The 20911-nt window shown below is 54.6% G+C and overlaps 1 protein-coding gene across 5 annotated transcripts in view; it reads left to right on the forward strand.

Annotated features, from left to right (window-relative positions):
* CARD11 (caspase recruitment domain family member 11) overlaps positions 1 to 20911 on the forward strand; it is a 104912-nt gene that overhangs the window by 24961 nt on the left and 59040 nt on the right. The window lies entirely within an intron of this gene.

A 20911-nucleotide genomic window follows, 5' to 3' on the forward strand; every position in this document is an offset into this window, starting at 1 on the left:
GTTTACACTTGAGTCACTCTTTAGCTAAATATAGATTCTAGTTTAAAAATAATGTTTCCTTGGAACTTGAAAGATAACACCCCCATGCTGGTATCTGTATTGGGTGTTGCCAGTTAGTCAGTCTGATTCTGTTTCTTGTAGGCAGTGTATCTCGTCCGTCTTTTAGGACTTTTCCTGTGAGCCTTGAGTTCTGAGGCTTCATCACATTGTGAATAGATGTGGTCTTTTTTCTCGCATCTTCCCGGCACTCCTGTGTGTCCTTTTAAGCTGAGGACGTGTGTCCTTTTCCAGTTCTGGAAATTATTTCCTTAGAACTTCTTTGAGTTTGTCTTCTGTATTCTTTTCGTTCCCCCTTCTGAATCACCGCTAGGAGAAATATTGGAATGTCTGGATCCATCTTCCATTCTCTCAACTTTTCTTTCATTCTCTCCGGCCTCTCCCCCCGCGCCCTCCCCCCGGCCCTGGATCCTGGGAGAATTTCTCAATTCCACCTTCCAGCCCAGTGATTCTGTCTGCAAATACAGTGCCCCTGCTGACTCCCGCTCCAGTGATCTTTTGGATCTCCATTGGCTGAGCCCATATTGCGGGCATCTTTCTGGGGACGTTCCGCACGCCTGGTCTAGAGATTTGTGCTGCTGGCTCTGTGGGCCGCTTCCCGGGTACGGCTTCTGTTTGTTGCGTACGGTTGCTTCTCTGTAGTGGTGCCGGCTTTCCTTGAAGGTCTGGTGTTTCTTGGGGTGGGGGCTGTACTGACATTGGACATTGTTCAGAGCGTCCCTTGGACTGCAAGGAGATCCTAAAGGAAATCAACCCTGAATACTCATTGGAAGGACTGATGCTGAAGCTGAAGCTCCAATACTTTGGCCACCTGATGGGAAGAGCTGACTCATTGGAAAAGAAAGACCCTGATGCTGGGAAGGGCTGAGGGCAGGAGGAGAAGGGGACGGCAGAGGATGAGATGGCTGGATGTGTGTCACTGACTCAAACGTGAGTTTGAGCAAACTCTGGGAAATAGTGGAGGAGACGGAAGCCTGGCAAGCTGCAGTCCGTGGGGCTGCAAAGAGCGGGACACGCCTTCCCGAGGCAACAGCGGTTCTTCTCCGTGACCTGTCTGCCACGGCTGCATCTGTCCACGGCAGCCTTTTTCTGTGAGAGGGATGAGCCCAGGTGTGCTGTGGGGAAAGATGCTTTTCTCGGCTCTGAGGCTGCCTGTTCCTCCTGGGTCTCACCTGCAAACCCACCCCTTCTCCCAGGCACTCTCCCGCCTCTCTGCCCACCAAGCCCAGAGTCGCAGCTCTCACCTGTCGGAAGACGTCCCCAGAGTTTGCAGCCTGGCTGTGGGAGGCGGAGGGGGTTTGCAGGGGGTCGGCCAGCCTGGCTACACCCACCCTGGGCTGGGCTCTGACGCGGCACGCTAGGTCGCTCCTGCGTCCGGCCCTCCCCAGCTCGGAAGTGACCCTTCTCTGCTGCCATTTGGGCTCACCTTTTCTCCGTCAGTCTCTGCTGTGCTTGGTCACTCAGTCGCGTCTGACTCCCTGTGACCCCGTGGACTGTCGCCTTCCAGGCTCCTCTGTCCATGAGATCTCCCAGGCAGGAATACTGGAGTGGGTTGCCATTTCCTGCTCCAGGGGATCTTCTCAACCCAGGGATGGGACCCGGGTCTCCCGCACTGGCAGGCGGATCCTTCACCGCCAGCGCCACCTGGGAAGCCCCTTTCAGCCTCTATTATCAAAAGATCCTTCACAGTTTCTCATCCTCTAGGTTCAGCATGGGAGGAAAGGGAGAAATTGCATCGCACACGGAATTTTCTTTCTTCGTGCAGGCTTCCACTTTTTGTTATCTAGTCCCTAAGTCATGTCTGACTCTTTGCTACCCCGTGGACTGTAGCCCATCAGGCTCCTCTGCCCGTGGGATTTCCCAGGTAAGAACACTGCAGTGGGTTACCATTTCCTTCTCCAGGGGATCTTCCCAACCCAGGAATCAAACCCATGTCCCCTGCCTTGGCGGGTGGACTCTTTGCCACTGAGCCACCAGGGGAGCCCCTAGTCTTGCAGCTTTTAGGTTCCTGTTTTATATCATTATGTCACTTTGAACATTCAGTTAATCAAAAAAGCCCACTTTTGTGTGTGTGTGTGTGTGTGTGTGTGTGTTTCCCCACAAGCCTCTGCCATGCTAGTTCTCCCTTACACACATTTTTGAGGCAAAATTCAACACTTTGCATGTAAGTCTGTTGAATTCCATCTTGTGATTTGGGCCATATAGTCTTGCCTGTCAAATCTCTGAATATTGATGAGCACGTTTATCATATTAACGATCTCTTCCAACTCTGTGTGACCTTGGGACCCGATGAGATTCTCCTTTGTGTCTCCACTCACCTCGTTGCCAAAAGCGTTGCACATAGCACAGCCAGAAGTGAGCTCTTTGGTGTCACCGCTTGAGACCTGAGACCTCACCCAGGGCTTATTTATTTATCCAACAGACCTTTATAAAGTCGAGTGGTTGTCAGTACCCTTCATGTAATGGCTTAACAATTTGTGAGTTCACCTATCAGGAAAAACAGTTGATCCAAATCCTGTTATCTTACCTTCAAGGTTATCATGAAAAATTAGTCAGAAGCTGCCACCAGGATGTGCTGGTTGTTAATCCGAGCAGATTAGCACGTAATTGTCTTGCTGTTTCCTAGTTGCTCTGGTGTATCCGTTTGCCTCCCCAGCCGGAGAGTGAGTTTCTCGTGTTGGGGGAGGGGGATGTTGATGTCGTCTCCTTGGCAGGGGTTGGGGGTACCGTTAGGCACACACAGGCCTTCTGGCCTGGAAGCCACTGCAGTCAGTGCTGCATGAATACTAATACGCCGCGCCAGGGTCGGGAGATGCTGTGATTTCGGTCTTACAGATGCACGCGGTGGGGAAATACCTTTTGCACGTTACCCCGCTGGTCATGGCGGACTTTGACTCTGTCTCCAATCCTGGGCCTCTGCTTTGCACACACATCCTTGCCAAGCATGGCCTCACCTTCCTTGCCCATTCCACAATTTGGGACGAGGCTCAGAGAGTGCCCCCCTCGGAAATCCCACCCGACAAGAATTGAGGTGAAATGAACGGGGTGCCCCCCCAGCAGAGGCTCACCCACTAAAGGGGGAATTGAACTGGGTTGCCGGAGTGACTCATTCGCTGGCTGGTTCCTTCGCTCACCTCGTCAGCAAACACCACGCCAAGGTGTAACCGAACACAAGGGAATGTATGGCCCCACAACAGAAGTGGGGTGTTCTCATCTAAGAGTAAGAACTGGCCACATGCTTTCTACCTGAGCTGCCCTGGGCAGGCGGTCGCTTGTGGCCACTCACACGTTCCCGTCTCCTGAACAGATGCAGAAAGTCCTAGAGTGGACATGAGTTCATCAGGCTTCCCCAGGTTGGTGGACGCATGTCCTGAGATGGTGGTTGTCAAAATGTGTGCAGCAGAAGACTAGCCCTGTGAGTTGATTCATGAAACAAAGATTCTCAGACGACGGGGGGGAAGGCTGAACGCTGCATCTCCCTTGAGGAGATACACACGCAAAGGCTCTGAAGAGTCCTGCTGCGACCCAGGTTTCCAGTCAGCTTGCCCGTATCCGTGCTGGACTCCTCACCTGTCTCTTGTTGGCTAAACACACTCATGGGTGTTCAGGCTTGTTGTTGTTCAGGTGCTAAATCGTGGCCACCTCTTTTCGACCACATGGACTGTAGCACATCAGGCTCCTCTCTCCTCCACTATCTCCTGGAGTTTGCTCAGATTCATGTCCATGGAGTCGGTGATGCCATCCAACCATCTCATCCTCTGCCGGCCCTTCTCCTTTTGCCTTCAGTCACTCCCGGCATCAGGGTCTGCTCCAGTGAGTTGGCTCTTCGCGTCAGGTGGCCAGAGTGTTGGAGCTTCAGCATCAGTTCTTCCAATGAATATTCAGGGTTGATTTCCCTGGTTTATGAATCAGCCCCATAAGAACCCAGTGGGCCAAATGACCCAGAATGAAAGGGAAAATATGAAATCCCTCGAGTTTACAAAACAGCGGCACTTCCCAAGTGGAGGGTCATCCCATGAAATCGTCACCAGCTTCCTGGTCTCTCTGTGGAGATTTCACTTACCCTCCCTGTGGTCAAACTCTCCTGCCATAATAGACCCAGCCTGGTGCTAGGCCTGCTCGGGCACGCCATAGACAGCTGCGGAAGCAACCGTTGAGATCAGCTGACAGGAGGCGTTACCTGGAAAGGCCTGTGGGGTCTCCAGGCCAGGCTGAGAGCTTCAGGGGAGCTGCTCGCCTCCCTCCCAGCCCGTGGCTGTGCTGCACAGCTGGAGTCTGATTTCTCTGGCTTGCTGGAGGCTGGCTCTCGGTCATCCTTGAAACGCCCGGGCTGCCCTGGGCCTGCACCCTCCCAGCCGGTGACCCCCGCTGCGTCTCCTCTTGCGGCCTTTCTTGCAGTTTCTTTCCCAGCCCGTTTGGAGCACTGATATCCCCACCCTGGCTGGTTCCTGGGTCTTTCAGCCCCTCATCCCGTAACTGTCCTTTGCCCGGGAACTCTGAATGTCCTGTCCCCATGGGGACTCGACATCCCATCTCCGTGGTAACCTGCAGAAACCTCGGGATGCCCTGGGACCTGGAGCCCTCGGATGTGGCCTCTCCCCACAGGGACCCCCGGTGGGGAAATGATGGGGGATGGGCAAGAGGCGGTCCCAGCACCTTCTGGGGCCAAATGTAGACAGAGGCAACCATTCCTGTGCCCCTCCTCTGGGTTCTCACCGAAGGCACATCACTGAACTGATGTGACAGCGGATTGAGGCTACTGAGAGGCCCCTTCAGGCAGAGATTCATTATTAATCGGCCAGGCGGTGATGATTAGTGAGGCCCGAGAACAGCAGGCCACCTGGGGAAGCGCGAGCAATCTGCCTCAGTGCGCACGGCCTCCTAGTGACTGGGCGGGGGCTCAGAACCGGGTGGGGCTCCGTCAGCCCTCGGTGACTGTTCACTGGGGTCTGGGCCAGGCACTAGGGACAGAGGCGTGAGTGCGGCTGACGTGGCCCCCAGTATCAGCAGCAGTCACACCGAGTGTGCACACGCCAGCCCGTACCTTACGAGGTCCCTCCTCCTCCGTGGAGGCGGGCAGCCCTCCTGTGTCCACGGGCAGCCCCCGACGCCCAAGGCCACCACCATCCTCCACCTCCCAGGGTGTCCCCTGGCCTTCGCTCTTGCCTCCCAGAGTCTGTTCTCCATCCGAGCCTCTTCTGTCTGTTCCACTGCAGACCACATCCTGTCATTCTCACACCCCAAACCCTCCTGCAGCGTCTCCAGGGTCCTTCCCAAGACCCTCAGGACCCCCCCCAGTCTTTAATGTCATATCACGCCTCCTCTCCCTGTGGTCCCAACACTCCAGCCCCACTCACCCACTCACAGGCCCTTCCTCCGCGCCGTCCAGCATGGGGCCGACCCCCGCCCCCGCAGCAAGGCTGTCGGGCACGTGAATATACTCGATCCAAACAAACCAAGATGTGCTGGACGTGTGAGTACTCGCCGGGTTTCAGAGTCTTAGGATGAAAAGAAAAAGGATGCGGGAGATCTCATCAACACTTTTTTTACACTAATCAGATGTCCAGATCATATTTTGGATATATTAGGTGAAAGGTTTCAAAATATATTGTTAACATTAATTTCACCTGTTTCTTTAGACTTTCTTTGTAACGTGGCTGGTAGGAAATTTCAGGGGACGTCTGTGGCCCGCGGTCCCGGCCAGCGTCCTCCTGTCAGGGGTCCCCGTCCTGGACCTCTGGAGGCCTGTTTATGCCACGTCTTTGCGCCAGGATCCCTGCTCCCCTGATGCTCCGCTTACTTGGTTCCTCATCATCATCTGGGTCTTGAATCGAGACTGACACGGGCCTCCCTGGCCTCACCTAAGAGCCTGCGCCTCTGGGCAACCCTGTCGGCGCCCGCCTGTTTCCTCCTGGTGTTAGTCGCGCCGTGCAGCTGCTGCTGTTCATCGTCTGTTCCCCACGCGCGCTGTGTGCCGAGCTCTGTTCTCAGCTTTCAGGTGTGTCCACTTGCTACAGCCTCACCACTGCCCTCAGAGAAAGAAGTTTCCCATTTTACAGATGGGAAAACAGAGGGATTCCCAACCCAAAGACCTGGCTTCAGAGCCTGCTCTTCTGACCCAGTGAGGCCAGGGACCTCGCTTGCCTTGAGTTCCCATCTGGCACGTGTTGGTGCCAAGTAAGTATTTGCTTGTTGTTCATCGACAGATGGAGGGACAAGCGAGACGTGGTCCGTTCACACGAGGGCCTGCTGCTCAGCCAACAAGGATGCAGGGCTGATGCGAGCTGCAGCGGGGATGGGTCTGAAAACATCACAGCAAATGAAGGCCGCGTACTGTTGGGCTGCGCTGATGTGAAATGTCCACAGAAGGAATCCATAGCGACAAAAAGCAAATCAGTAGTTGCCAGGGGCTGGGGGAGAGAGGGGTGGGGGGTGACGGCTACTAGGTGTGGGATTTCCTTTGGGGGTGATGCAGGTGCTCTGCATCATGACAGTGACGGCCACACAGTCTCGTGAATATGGGGAAACGCACTGAATTGCACACTTGAAATGGTGACTCTTATGGTGTAAGGGGACGACAGAGGGTGAGATGGTTGGATGGCATCACTGACTCAACGGACATGAGTGTGAGCAAACTCTGGGAGTTGGTGATGGACAGGGAAGCCTGGTGTGCTGCAGTCCATGGGGTCGCAAAGAGTCAGACACAACTGAGCGCCTGAACTCAACTGATGATGTATGAATGAGAACTCAATTAGTATAAACAGACGGATTTTACGTTGAGTACATGACTCCTCACAGAGCACACGGGAAAAGCCAGATTCACCACCTTTCTCGCAGGGCCATCCAGGAGTCTGTTGGCAGGTGCAGAGTTGCACCCGAGTCACTTGGTCATCCCGTATTTCTCCTGCATCTGCAAATATGCTGGGCACTTTGCCAGGCACCATGTTGCTGCTTTGAGTAAGACAGGCGGGGTTCCTGACCTTTGGGCTCCTCCAGGGAAGTCAGGGGGTTCTGTGGGTGCTTAAAAGGCAATGGGAGGAGTGGGACCACCACCCACCCCAGCAAGTTTACGCCAGTATTTTCTCTAATGGAAATCTGCCATTTCCTTCAATGATGAATTCAGGGGACAAGCCATCGCACTATCAGAGACAGCACTTTTAACCTTGTCACCAACAGAAATCACAATTACTGGATTGGCCAAAAAGTTTATTCGGGTGTTTCCATCACACGTTATCAGTAACTCAAATGATCTTTTTGGCCCACCTGATATTTTCATATCCCTTTATGGTTTTTGCAGATGCCTCAGAATATCAGTACTTTGGCCACCTCATGCGAAGAGTTGACTCATTGGAAAAGACTCTGATGCTGGGAGGGATTGGGGGCAGGAGGAGAAGGGGACGACAGAGGATGAGATGGCTGGATGGCATCACTGACTCGATGGAGGCCTGGCGTGCTGCAGTTCATGGGGTCGCAAAGAGTCAGACACGACTGAGCGACTGAACTTAACTGAACAGAATATCATTGGCCTCTCCCTATCTGAAACTCAGGGCATCAATAAGCAGGCACACGTTAGAAAATCAGTTTTTAAAATATTTGATAATTCTGTCTCACTATAGCTTGTAATTCTCTGTATGTTATTTCATGTGTTTAAAAACATTATTCTGGAAGTGGCTCCAGATACCATATGGACCCCAGAAAGTTACGAGCCGCAGCCCCTGGGGGACCGGCCCCTTGTTCAGCAAAGGTCCCGGTGGTTCCTGTAATGAAGGGAGGAGGCAGGCCTGAAAACGCAGAGGAATGGCAGCTGAGGGCTGAGGTGGCTGCACCAGCGACCCGAGGGGGATGCTCGCCTCCCGAAAGTGGCCCCAGGGCAGAGCCAGCCCAGAAGGGCCTGAGCTGCCGTGTGTGGCCAGAGGACGGGCTGGCCGGAGGGCTCTGGCGTCCTCGGACAAAGCACAGCTCCTTCAGCAGGAAATGATTCTTTTAGCCCGCCGTGGCTCCTCGAGTTTGGTCTCTGTTGCTTGAAAAACGCTTTGAGGCCGCGTAGACGGAGATATCTCCAAGGAGCTTCCTGAAATACCCCCAGTGAGGGGTGGGGAGCCCTTGACACCTCACTCCAGTGTAAGCGGGGCGTCTCCGTGTCAGGACGGCGCTGCAAAGAACCACATTTCTGTTGCAGAACCAGTCAGAGGCAGGCACGTTACGGATGGCACGTCGGCCGCTCACCGTTAGTGTCTTGGTTTTATCGGCCTGTGTCATAACCCTAATGTTACTTGGACGTAGTTTGGTGGTATTTTTCTATTGCGGTTCCCCCTCTCCTCCCCACAGCTGCTAATACTTCCTGTCTCTGCTCCCCACTCTCCCTTGTCACCCATTATCCATTACTGTCAGCGCCCTGCCGGGATGTCCTTGGAGAGGATTCTTAATGGAGCTGTCCTGGTTAAAGAAATTCAATGTGATTGAACTGCAGTGAAGAATCAAAATCCAAATATCTGAAAGGGATGAATAATAACTAGGTATTAAAGCATATTGGTTATTTATTACTGGCAGAAGGCAGGAAAACATTAGCATGTAAAAAGCTGTAAATTAATCACGGCCGGGGATAGGAAGCCTGAAAAGTCACCTCTATCTTTGTTAACTCTGCTTTGTTATTCTTCATGTGTTCCCACGTCCCCACGCCTGCCCTTCCGTGAGAGAGTTTCATCCCAGCTGGCTAGCTGCAGGCACAAAGCGGGGAGATTAACCCCCCCGAAAAATGGTGAATCTCATGTCACCCCGTGGTTAAAAGAGGGCAGCCTGGGGAACGTGCGTCTGTGGGCTGATCTAGACTCAGACCCTGGCCACGCTGCTCGCTAACTGTGACCTCAGACAAGTCACCTGACCTCTCCAGACGCCGGGCCTCCAGCCTGTCAGGTGCAAATGATTCTAAAACCTTCCTCATAGTGCTGTCCTGGGGATTAAATCAGACACTACCTTTGCATGCTTAAGACTGTGGCTGATGGCAGCTGCTGGTGGCAGAGGGACAAGGGCCTTGCCACTCAGATCTCTGTCAGTGGTCCAGCACGGCATGAAAAATGCAGATTCCCAGGGCACTCCTCTGGCCTCCTGCTTTACGCTGTGCCTCCGATAAGATCCCCAGGCGAGACGGTTGGACATTAACGCTTGAGAAGCCCTGACACGGTGTTCTGATACATATTAACACAAGGGAGCTTTTAGTGAACTGGAGAAAAAGATGTCCCGTTTTATGGTGCAACCAAGAAAGAGATTGTTTACGTTCAAAGAATGCGTTGACTGTTTGAGCTGAAAGGTACGTTGGAAGGCTTTGAATCCTGCTGTCTTTGGCACTGAGGACTCTGAGGTCTTGAGGTCTGGAGAAGTGAAGCGTCTGCCCGAGGCCACAGAGTTGGTGTTCTGGTTAAGTGTTGTTGCATAAAAACCACTCCAAAACAGACTGGCTTTAAACCACTCGCTCACGAGTCTGCATGTTGGGCTGAGCTTAGCTGGATGCTGACCTCATGGGGCTGCCCCATGTGCCATCAGCTTAGGGGACCAAGAAGGCTCACCCCAGGGCCATGGGCGGGGATCTGAGTCTGGCAGCTGGGACCCTCCCTTCCTGGGCGTGAGGGCCTCTCCTGGCTTCCTGGCTGCTTCCGCCCCTCACAGCGTGGCGGCTGGGTGGTCAGAGTGAGTATCCCAGGTGGCACTAATGGGAAAGAACCCACTGGCAACCCACTCTAGTACTCTTGCCTCGAAAATTCCACAGACGTAGGAGCCTTCAATTCAGTTCAGTTGCTCAGTCGTGCCCAACTCTTTGCGACCCCATGGACTGCAGCACACCAGGCCTCCCTGTCCGTCACCAACTCCCGGAGTTTACTCAAACTCATCTCCATTGAGTCAGTGATGCCATCCAACCATCTCATCCTCTGTCGTCCCCTTCTCCTTCCCGCCTTCAATCTTTCCCAACATCAGGGTCTTTTCAGATGAGTCAGCTCTTCGCATGAGGTGGCCAAACTATTGGAGTTTCAGCTTCAACATCAGTCCTTCCAGTGAACACTCAGGACTGATTTCCTTTAGGATGGACTGGTTGGATCTCCTTGCAGTCCAGGGGACTCTCAAGAGTCTTCTCCAACACCACAGTTCAAAAGCATCAATTCTTCTGCACTCAGCTTTCTTTATGGTCCAACTCTCATATCCACACATGACTACTGGAAAAACCATAGCTTTGACTATATGGACCTTTGTCAGCAAAGTAATGTCTCTGCTTTTTAATATGCTGTCTAGATTGATTATAGTTTTTCTTCCAAGGAGCAAGCGTCTTTTAATTTCATGGCTGCAGTCAGCATCTGCAGTGATTTTGGAGCCCCAAAAATAAAGTCTCTCACTGTTTCCATTGTTTCCCCATCTGTTTGCCATGAAATGATGGGACCGGATGCCATGATCTTAGTTTCCTGAATGTTTGAGTTTTAAGCCAACTTTTTCACTTTCCTCTTTCACTTTCCTCAAGAGGCTCTTTAGTTCTTCTTCACTTTCTGCCATAAGGGTGGTGTCATCTGTGTATCAGAAGTTACTGATGTTTCTCCTGGCAATCTTGATTCCATCTTGTGCTTCATCCAGCCTGGCATTTCACATGATGAACTCTGCATATAGGTTAAATAAGCAGGGTGACAATATACAGCCTTGATGTACTCTTTTTCTGATTTGGAAAATTCTAGTACTCTTGCCTGGAAAATTCCACAGAGGAGCCTGGTGGGCTACAATCCATGGGATCACAGTCGGACACAACCGAGCAATTTCGCTTCACTATTGGTGCAGGAGACATAAGCGATGAGGGTTCAATCCCTGGGCCAGAAAGATCCCCTGGAGGAGGAAATCCCCCACTCCAGTATTCTTGCCTGAAGAATCCCATGGACAGAGGAGCCTGGTGGGCTACAGTCCATAGCGTTGCAGAATTGGATACCGCTGAAGCGACTCGTCACACACACGCACGTTATAAATTGCACAATAGAATAGTGTGAGTTTTGCTCTAAGCCACTGATTATCTTTTGAAGGCTTTCCCTCCTGTTTGCCTGTGTTTTTTAAAATTTTTTCAGTTGGAGGATAATTGCTTGACAGTGTTTTGTTGGTTTCTGCTGTACAACAACATGAATCAGTCATAATTATATCTACACGATATATAATATAAATATAATGTAACAGGATGCGATCTCCTGCCCCTCCCTCTGAGCCTCCCTCCACCCAGCACCCCACCCCTCTAGCTGTTCGCAGAGTGCCGGCTGGCATCGCTCCCTACGGGCGCCCTGTTTTGCACCAAAGCTGCCCTCTCAGCTCTCCCCTCTCCTTCCCCCGCTGTGTCCACAAGTCCTTTCTCTGTGAAGCCACTCATTATTTTTTAAAGAAATTGCTAATGGAAGAAATTTTGTCTTAACTCACACTTTCCCGTGTTGGCGCTCTTCAGCCCTTCGTGCAAATCCTAGTTTCTGGCTGGCATCATATTTCTTCAGTCTGAAAAATATCATTTAACATTCCTTATACTGCAGGTCTGCTCGAAGAGAGAGCCTTTGTGTCATCTTACTTTTGAAAGTTATCCGCTGGGCCAAGAATTCCAAGTTGCCCTTTTGTTTCACGGCTTAAAAGCTGTGGCTCCGTGTCTTCTTCGCATTGTTATTCAGTGACCGTTATTTTTATCACTTCATTTTATGTAGTGTATTCCCTTGTTTTTGCTGTATGCTTTTAAGATTTCTTTTTGTATTTGATTTTCACCAGTTTAAGGTACACTTATGTATGTTTTTATGTTTCTTTTGCTTGGAGTTCATGGAGTTGCTTAGATCTCTGGGTTGATTTTTTGTACTTAAATCTGGGGGGAGGGAATTAAAGTGAATTTTCTCCCACATATTCTCTTTCTCCTCTCCTTCTAGGGCTCTAATCACACGAACGTTAGACCACTTTCCACAATTCACCGATTTTTTGTTCAGCCTTTTCCACCTTTTTTCGTCTCCAAGCCTTAGCTGTATAGTTTCTATTGCCCTTTCTTCAAGCTCACTGATTTTTTATTTCTGTCCAAATGGTTGTTACGCCCATGTGCTGAATTTGTAATTTGTATATTTGAAATTTTTAGTCTAGGATTTTCTTCTGGTTGTTTCTTGTTTTGTATCTTTTCCCTTCTCCTGCTCATATTTCCTTTAAGTCTTTGGCATACTTATAAAACTTCCAGCATTTCTGTAATTTCTGGGTCTGTTTCTGTTGACTGGTTTTTCTCCATGTCGGCGTATGTACGTGTCTAGTAAACATTTTTTATTGAGTTCTGGTCACTGTGGGTGCCAAGTTTCTGGGTTTTGTTGTTTGTAAGTTGTGATGAGTGTTTATCTGGCAGACAGTTAACTGATGTGTGATAGGTTTGATTCTTTTGAACTGTACTTTTTAACACTTACTTGTTTTTACTTGGAGGGTGACTGCTTTAGGACGGTGTCTTGGTTTCTGCCGTACCGCAGTGCGAATCAGCAGCAGGAATACACGCCGCACGCAGTCCCACCGCCAGCCCTCCTCCCCGCGCCCCACCCAGCCCCACGCCTCTGGGTTGCGGCGGAGCTGGCTTTGGCCTCCGTGCTCACACAGCGAGTCCCCGCCGGCCCTCTGTCCTGCACACGGTACTGAATGCTTCTTTGTCAGTTGCGTGTAGACTGGCCCTCGCTCTGGGCCTGGAGCAGCCCTGCTCATCAAGTGCGGCTGTCTCGGTCTCTGAACCCTCGGGGGACTCCGTGAGGCCCTCCCGGTCTGGCTGCCTGGAGCCCCCGCATCCGTCTGCCTTGTGGCCCCTGAATCGCTCGGTTCACAGCCCCTTAACACTCGAGCCCTGCTCACTCGTGGCCTCCCATGTATGCCTGCGCGGTTTAGTCCTGAGCCGACTCGTCCTCTCGGGCTTCCCTCCCCTTGGTGCCCTTCCTCCCAGACTGCACACCCCGGCAGCCCTGTACCTGTCCGTCACCTCAGCCTGGGCTCCACGTCTCTGCCCCATGGTGTGTAAAGTGCTTCCAGACCAAAAGCCGGCGATCCTGAGGCTTGTTGTTCAGTCGCTCAGTCGCGTCCGACTCTGCGGCCCCATGGACTGCAGCACGCCAGGCGGCTCTGTGCTCCGCTATCTCCCAGAGCTTGCTGAAACTCGTGTCCATCGAGTCGGTGATGTCATCCAACCATCTCATCCTCTCTCTTCCCCTTCTTCCGCCTTCAATCCTGCTCAGCATCGGGGTCTTTTCCAATGAGTCAGCTCTTTGCGTCAGGTGACCAAAGTATTGGTGCTTCAGCTTCAACATCAGTCCTTCCAAGGAATATTCAGGGTTGATTTCCTCTAGGATTGACTGGTTTAATCTCCTTGCAAAACAAGGGATTCTCAAGAGTCTCCTGCGGTGCCACAGCTGGAAAGCGTCCATTCTTCGGAGCTCAGTCAGCGGAGGCTTACCCAGTCAGTCTGCCTTCCACAGGGTTATACTGAGCCTCCTGATGTTCAGTGCCTACAAACAGTTGTTTCAAACACGTTCTCTATTTTATAGGTGCTCACTATTTTCACTGTTTGTCATACCATATTACTTTCCACAAACCTCACAACTGAGCTGAATTCACCAGGCCAGATAAGAGGCTATCGTGAAAGGCTGGCAATGAAGGATCCGTTGTTATAATTAGGGTCCATTGGGCATTCTGTCCCCAGATAAGACTTCGAGCACACCCTGAATTCTTGTTGTATGAAATATTAGGTTTTTATAGGAAATAATTGTGGGGCCTAATTTTTACTTTGCAGAAGCCTTCATTTTATATACAGGCCTAACTGCAGGTAAACAGTGCTCTTCCTTAGCCTGTTTAAGAGACTGGAAGATGACCACTGTAAGCAGAGCTAGCTGATGGTCAGCAGAGCCTCTGAGCCTCCAGTCCCAGCAGTTGCTTCCAGGTGGAGCCGCCAGTCAGAGGCGGAGTCAGTGCACCACTGATGTGTCGGCGTGTCCGGCACCCGGGACGCAGCAGCCAGGTGAAGGCCACTGAGGGCTGTCGTATGAAGCCCTGGTCCCACTTGGGGCTCGGTTACCCCAAAGGATCTTCAGTGTCTGGAGCCAAAAACGCCAGGCAGGGTGTGAGCCAGAGAGTCCAGCATGTGTCTAGAAGCTTCTGGGAGTTTAGATGGGGTGGACAGGTAGGTCAACAACCAGTGTCTTGAGAAGAACTAGAGCTGTACTTCTCCGTGTGTGGAGAGCCTGTTCAAACGCAAGCTCTGCCTGAGGAGGTCCAAGGTGAGGCCTGAAATGCTGCCGGTCCATCCAGCTCCAGATGGTGCTGAGGCTGAGGGCCACAGACAACCCTCTGGCTGGTGAGGACTTTGTGGGCCAGAGCGGCTCCTTCTGGGGAGTCAGCTGCTGCTTGTGGCCCAGGGGAGACCTCAGAGCTAGACTAGTAGATGGAGAGAAGAGGATCTGCCTTACATGAACACTGCTTACCTGTACCGTTTCAGCCTGATGCTTCCTGTACCTGTTGGGGCTGGCAGTTATACCTGAGGGACGCCAGGCTCCAGCAGACCAGAAATCTCAGCCGTGACCCCAGGAGAGCTCCCCGGAGAGCCACAAGGAGCCACACTCTTGATCTTCCTTCTTGTCCAGGAGCCCAAAGGCCAGCAGGATGGCAATAATCTTTAATTTGAAAAAAAAAAAAAAAAGGGGAAGGGCTTTCCTGGTGGCTCAGTGGTAAAGAATCCCGCCTGCCGATGCAGGAGACATGGGCTCGATCCCAGATCTGGGATGATTCCACGTGTTGCGTGGTGACTGGACGCCTGTACTACGACTATTGAGCCTGTCCTCTGGAGCCCACGTTGCAAGTGTTCGTCACTCAGTCGTGTCCAACTCTTTGCGACCCCGGGGACTGTAGCCCACCAGGCTCCTCTGTTCGTGGGATTCTCCAGGCAAGAATACTGGAGTGGGTTGCCAGTTCCTTCTCCAGGGGACCTTCCCGACCCAGGAGTCAAACCCCGGTCTCTTGCACTGCAGGCAGATGCTTTATGGTGTGAGCCCAGGAGCTGGAATTACTAAAGCCGGCACATCCTAGAACCTGTGCTCCCCAACAAGAGAAGCCCCCGCAGTGAGAAGCCCCCCACCCCAAACCAGCACACAGGCCCCACTCTCTGCAACTGGAGGAAAAGCTCGCGCAGCAACAAAGGCCCAGCACAGCCAGAAATAAATGGTTGGGTTTTTTTAAGTTAGCAAGAAAGCAACCCTCAGACTCTCTTACCTTCTGCCATAAACATTTTTCTTGAGTATGATCGCGTGTGCCTGGAGCACAGACTGTCTGAAGCTGGATGCTGCGGGCTCCGTCAGGACAGACTGCGGCCCTTTCTCACGTCTAACGGGTACTCGTATTTGGGGAGTCTGTGCGCCTGCTCCCCTGTATACACGTGGGGTGTGTGCATGGCAGGGGGGCTCTCCACGTGTAGGGGACACATGTCACACCTTCCACGCACGCTTGGATTTAGACACGGATGCAGAGCACACGTAAGGTGGTGTTGGCTTTATTTCACCAGCGACCATATGGACTGGGTCTTGTTTCCCCGTCAAGTTTAGGAAATTAGCAATCACATTTTAACCTCGGCTTCTCAGATAACGCGTGGAATAGTCCATTTCTGATTAATAGGACTTAAGACGTCAGTAAGTTCTGGACTTGGGTTTAACTACTAAGCCCATACACGGAGGGTGATGAAGAAAGCTCCCGTTAAGTGAGCATCTGCTCTGCTCTAGGCAGGCTCTTTAGAAATGTGTTTAGTCATCACTAAAAGCTCTGCCAGCTGTGGGCATTACGATTCCTATTTTATAGATGAAGCTGTTTATAGATTATTTATGGGCTCCTATTTATAGAGGAACTGAGATGGGGTAGTTGGAGGAATGGGGTGGGTGTTGGTTCTGGTGTGTTTTGCGAAACGTGGGTCCCACAAAGGCGCTCACCCGCCAGTGTCCAGAGTCGAGAGGAGCTGGGCTCCCAGGCTCTCGTGGCGTCTCCTTCTGCTTCTGGACAGAGGCCCCGTTTCTTCCCAGCCCCTTCCCTCTGCCGGGAGACAGAACCAGGGCTCTGACGGGGCCAGCATGCCCGGGAGCTTCCCGCCACCCAGGAGGGGCATCCCAGCCAGAGCCGCGTCCAGGCCTCTGCCCGAGAGAGTGCCTGGCCCCCGTCCCGGCCTTTCCGGGCGGAGGCGTCCTCTCTGCTCCGACCCCGCGAGGACGAGGGAGGAGGCAAGAGGGAGCAGGAGCCGGTTCTGTTGTCCTCGGGCTGCTCTCTTCCCCTCTCTGCTTCCACGGCAACTTCATCAGCAGCAAACTGCTAACTGAACTTCATATTTATGATCAGAAAATAAAATCATTGGACCTTTTTGAAATAGGATTTTATGAGTCTTGACTCTGACAACTGAGTCAGCAGTGAAGGGCCTGTGCTGTCGAGAGTTGTGGTTTCAAGGCAGATAAATAAGCAGACGGCGTGGGGAGGAGGCCCACCCCAAGTCCTTGGGCGGAACCTGACCTCGGCGGGTGGGCCGGCGGGACAGACGGGACTCTGGGCCGGGGTTCCTACACTGAAGCCACCAGTCACCCCCCTCCCCTGGCTGCGGGCTGTGTTTTGTCTCCGGGGTCACCGAGCGCCCGTGGGGCTGTTCCCATCGCAGAACCAGCGGTTTTTGCTGGTCTCCTCCTCGCTGTACTGGAGCGGTCCTCCCTGCAGGCTTAGACGCACGCCTCCCGGGGCACATGCGCAGGAGGCTCTCGACGCCGCCTCCTCTCACGGGATGCTGCTCCACCGGGGGCTCCCAGGGCCCCGTCCCCCGCGGCCTCGAGCAGCCGCGCCTCCCAGGACAGTCAGCTCCTCGGCTCCTGGGGTGCTGGCTTCATCCCTCTTGTGGACCCTTGACAAGGCCCGTGGGGATTTCCTCACCCAGCCGTGGGGAGAAAGAAAAAAAACTTCTGCGATCTGTGTTTGGTCTCTCCAGCAGGGCGTGTTTCAGAATTCAGAAGGGACTTGAGGGCTTCCCATCCTGGAACGTGGGCGGACGTCCTCTGCCCTGAAACGCCCCCACGACGGGGCAGCTTCAGGCAGCGTCGTCCTTGCCGCTTGTTGCCTGAAACTGGGAGCATCCGCTTCTCCGAGGGGAGGGGAGGGCGGGGGGTGATGAGAGGTCCGTGTGCAGGGAGCGGAAGACCAGGGTCAGCCCCTGCTCGCCCCCACCCCTGTGGGGGCTCCTGGGCCCAGCGTTCAACACCCTCTCCTGCAACAGAACCTCTTCTGCAACACGGAGGGCCGCGGGCGCTGGTCTCCGGGATGCCTGCTGAGAAGGGCGGGAGGAAACTCAGAAGGAGGGCCCAGCAGGGTCCGGGTTCAGTGAGTGCCTCAGCTCACCGCAGCCCCTGTGCTCCCTCGACGGTGCGTGGCCGCGCCCGTGGTGAAATGGCACCCAGGCCCCCTGCCAGCCCCAAAACGCCATTACGGTGCGCTCTGACCGTGAAGATTGCATCTTCACGCCGCACTGCCCTGCCATCGATTGGCTCAGGGAGTCGTCCCTCCGCTGACAGCGTCGTGGCGATGCTCCCGGCGCAGCAGGTGATGAGGGGGCCCCCCGACCCTGTGGGAGGCACACGGAGCCCCCGACCCCAGGAGGAACCAAACCACCAGCACGGCCCAGCGCTTCTCAGAGCTGCGGGCTGAACCCAGGGCGGGAGGCACGGCCTTCCGGTGAGATGGGGGTTAGACGGGGTCCTGGGTGGGGGCCTCGTGATGGGCTTAGTGGTCTTGGAGGAAGCAGAGACAGCAGGGCCCCCAGCCCGCACGAGCTCACACTGAAGAGCCTGAGGACAGAGCGAGAGGGCGGTGCCTGTGAGCCAGGGGAGGCCCGCACCAGACACCCAGCCACCAGCACCCTGATCGCGGCGTCCAGCGAGCAGAGCTGGGGGCATCGGCGCTGGTCGTTTGAGCCGCCTGGACAGTGGTATTTCGGCACTCAGCCTCTAAACAGACCGAGACCCCACGTGACCTCAGGCAAAGCCTGTGGCTTCTCTGAGCCTCGGTTTCCTGGAAGAACAGCGTCAGGACAGCCAGGAGGCGGTGTGCGGAAGCATGGCTTCCCTCCGCGTGCTCCTGCAGGAGGGCCAGGAACGGGGGAATAAGCACTCAGCATCTCCAAGAAAGCCTCCTGAAGGTGGTGCCTGCCCAGACAGGGGAGGGCCTGCTTCCTTGTCCTCAGTTCAAGCAGCAGTTAGGCCATCGGCGCCTGGCACGTGCGCGGACACCCACAGACCATGCAGCTACCAGGCCCCGGCCCCCACCGGCTGGCCTCCCAGCATCCAAGTGTCTCTGCGCCCACGTGCTCCCCTGCGAGCTCAGCACGGTCGCTGTCCCCACGTACAGAGGAGGCACCCAGGACTCGGGAAAGAGGCCGGAAGGCCCCCGTCTGCCCTGCAGACTCACCCCCACTGCTGTGCCCAGAGGCTGACCCCGAGAAGCCCATCCATGGCTCCCTGACCTTTGGCCTCTCCCGTCTGACCAGTGGGAGAACACAGGGAGAGCAAAGGTCAGGCGATTTGTCATCTGGCCCCTCCCTGGGGGCCGCCTTGGGGTTTGCAGAACCCACTACTCCCACGCACCCGCCCCTTCAGGCCCGTGGGAACTGTGGTGGTGCAGCCCAGGAGACTGCCCTCTTCCCGGTCAGTCTTCCACTGACCTCCACAGCTTTGCAGATTATCTGTTAACCACACTCTGCCCAGACCCAGCTTTACCACATCTGTGTCCTGCTGGCCCCTGACCTGCCCAGGGTCACCCAGCTGGTCAGTGGTGGCCACAGCACTGTGGCCTGTAACCACTGTGGGGGTCCTGTCTGGAGGTGCCTAGCAGGGAGGAGATACATGAGTTGAGGGTAATCAGGGAGAGCTTCCTGTAGGACGAGGCATTGATGAGGGAGGGCCTTGAGGTCAGATAGCAGTTTGACTGGGAGACACGCTTTGAGAAGCTTCCGGGCGTGTTTGCGTCCTGAAGCTGCCGTAACAGATTCCCACAGTCAGGATGGCTTCAAACAAAAGCAACGTTCTTACTCAATCGTAGAGGCCAGGAGTGTGAAATCAAGGCAGGGCCGTGCTCCCTCTAGGGAGGACCCTTCTTTCCTTGGAGTTTCTGGCGACTCCAGGTGTTCGTGGCTCATGGCCCCATCGCTCTATCTCTGCATCCCACCGTCACGTGGCCGTCTTCCCTCTGTGTCTCTGTGTGCGTGCGTCGTCCCTAATCCACGCAGACCTCGTCTTCATTTAGCTACATCTGCAAAGACCCTGCTTCCTAAAAGGTCACATTTTGAGCTTCCAGTTAGACATGGGTTTGGGATCACCATTCAGCCCAGTCCACCTGGGAGACATAGAAGAATGAATGGTCCCGATAGAGGGAGACCGGGAGGGAATGTGAGGTGGGAGGAGTGGGCTGTGCAGAGCGAGAGAACCGGGTCTTTACTCAGCCAGTCGGGAGTAAATCTAAGGCCCGGCGCTGGCGGGGGTTGGGGGCCGGGTGACGGGGCCGCTCTGGGAAACGGAGTGGGGTCTCCTTGCAGAGTTCAGCATCACCTGCCCCGTGACCTGCAGTCTTTACTCAAAAAACGTGACAACACACACCCTCGCGAAGGTTTGTACAGGAATGCCCCTGGGGCCGAACTGGGCCACGACCCAGATGTCCAGCAGTAGGTAAACGCAGAAACCATGGCCCACACGTCAGTGGACATGGAGGGACAAGCCAGACCCTGGAGAGCTGGCCAGGCTGCTGCATTTTCCTGAGGTCCAGAAAAAAGGCGAGACAGGGAGCACAGCCATGCTCGCCTCTGGGGTGGGCGCAGGGAGGAGCTCGGGAAGGGCCGTGAGCGCCCTTGCTCGGGTGGCCGCTGGGCCCTGCTTCTTGGTTGGGCTCTCGGTGGCCGGGTGCTTTGTTTGCAGACCGTTCGTTTGAGACGCACGCAGCCGACTGGTCATCCTGCAGTTGTGTAGACAAGGAAAGGGAGAGAAAGGCTGGCAAAGAGAGGAACTGAGCTGAGCCAGAGGTCTGGGCTCTGTGTGGCATGGGGCTAAGGAGCCTGGCTTGAGAAGCTCCTGTCTGGTGGCATCCCGGCTTCCCGGAAAGCGGCGGGCCAGCCTTTCGTATCCTCCTAGGCCTGCAGGCCAGGCCGTCACATGTCCCCTCAGTCTCGCTCACAGTCTCCCTGAGAGTCTGCTGACCCGTCCACTTCTAGGGCTTCCCAAGGGGGTTGGGTGGTCCCCAGCCCCGCTGCAGCCCTCAGGGGATGGTCCAGCGGGACTGGGCAGAGAGGGGTGGGCACCATGGTCAGAGGAGCTGAGTCAGCGTCCAAGGAGGACGTTGGAAGGAGAAGAGAGTGTGGTGGGGCACTTGGCTCTGGACAGCCCCCCATGGGGCCCCCCCGGAAGCATCGTCCATCCGGGAAGGTTCTGGGCCCCAAGCTTCCCATCAGCCAGCCTCCCTCCTCTACGCAGCTGACAGTCAGGACCGAGGCCTCCCGGGCGAGGTCCGCACAGCTGCAGGGGCCCCAGGAAGGGTGGGCTGAGCTGCTGCCCCTTCCCCTCCCCTCCTGCCCCCCATCCCCGCTGCCCCCGCCCATGGCAGACACAGCCCTCCTGCCCCTCAGCACCCCGCCCACCCCAGGAGCCTCAGGCTCCTCCTCTCCCAGCCTCCCCCTCTGCGGAAAGTCACCCACAGCTGCTGCTCAGAACAAAAATAAAAAGGGAAGTGTGGCAGCCCCCCAGCCCCCATCTCTGCCCCTGCTAAAAATAGAGGCAGCCTCTGAGGGGGGTGCTGAGTGTGGGCT

The sequence above is a fragment of the Ovis canadensis genome, chromosome 24, assembly GCF_042477335.2.
Source record: "Ovis canadensis isolate MfBH-ARS-UI-01 breed Bighorn chromosome 24, ARS-UI_OviCan_v2, whole genome shotgun sequence".
In the NCBI taxonomy this organism is placed as follows: domain Eukaryota; kingdom Metazoa; phylum Chordata; class Mammalia; order Artiodactyla; family Bovidae; genus Ovis; species Ovis canadensis.